This window comes from Priapulus caudatus, unplaced genomic scaffold, assembly GCF_000485595.1.
Source record: "Priapulus caudatus unplaced genomic scaffold, Priapulus_caudatus-5.0.1 Scaffold838, whole genome shotgun sequence".
NCBI classification, from domain to species: Eukaryota; Metazoa; Priapulida; class Priapulimorpha; order Priapulimorphida; family Priapulidae; genus Priapulus; species Priapulus caudatus.
In genome coordinates, this window is record NW_014577899.1 from 127,907 (window position 1) to 129,254 (window position 1,348).

Here is a 1,348-nt window from a genome sequence, read left to right on the forward strand (position 1 = left end):
GCAGTTGTATGAAGTTGTAACAGTTGTATCAAGTTGTAACAGTTGTATCAAGTTGTAGCAGTTGTATCAAGTTGTAACAGTTGTATCAAGTTGTAGCAGTTGTATCAAGTTGTATCAGTATGCGCACTGTATATCGTACATGAATCATACAACTACTTCGCTACGTTCACACCTGATATGACAAGCGACAGCACCGCACTCGCTTTTGCAACGCCAAGGCATCCATTACCACCATGGCGTGCAGAATCCATGATTCAATTTCAATGGTAACGTGATCCCTCTGCTGCGACTGGCGAGGACTCTGAAAGCACCAGGTGCTCCTGCGCGTCCTCTATCGTCAGAATATGATGGCTTCAGTGAATGCGATATCGAGGGCTTCAACCTCTAGCTGTCACCAGCCGTAATATGAGTGTATGTGGATTAAAGAACCAGCTACGCGCCTCGGCTGCGAAAGGAAAACCTCAACTGGACAGTCCCATGCGGAGACGTGTCTCCTTCCCACCAGGTGGCGCACCAGCTACGAGTAAATCGCCGAGGATCCGGAAGCTCGGCGACGCGGTGATGACGTAATGTCACGTGACGTGACGCTGAAGGTCACAGAGAGCATCTAGCATGATGGTCGCCTCTATTATACCATCGTTTGGTTATTTGTGCGAGAGCTGTGTGTTTTCCCTGTAAAGTGCCTTATATGGTACCTCGTCGAATAGCATAGACACGCTCGTATAGCAAGTATGACTGATGATAACTAGCAACAACAGCATGCAACTTTAATAATAATAGTAATAATAATAATAATAATAATAGCGTATTATATAAATAGCTATATTTAAGCATGATTTGGCGTGGTGATGACGCATCATGTGACGTAACGTGACCTTTGACCTGTGTAAAGCGGTGTACAATGTATAATGTACTATGTAATAGATTTTGTGTGTACGCGTATATGTACATGTATATATTTTTTATTGTTAATATCGTGAAATGAAGAAGTGCTAAATTACGACGTAATTTGCATTGCATTTTCTTCTTATTTTTGCACACACTCACCTAGACCACACTGGCATCCGAACACGCACACTCACCAACGTACGCACACGCTTGCATCTATCTCTCTTTCTCTTTCTTCCTCCTCCCTCTGCCTCTCTCTCTATATATATATATATAGGGCAGGTGAGGTAGGAGAGGCCGCAGCCAGCACGTAATGCCGCGCACACAGGATATATATATTTCAGGAGTAAGATAATAGGGACCCCTAATGTATCTACCTCCTGATTTTTATAGATATTGCGATAGTTATATTCAAGAGCCATAATAGAAATACTTAATTGAAATTTTCTTATATGGACTA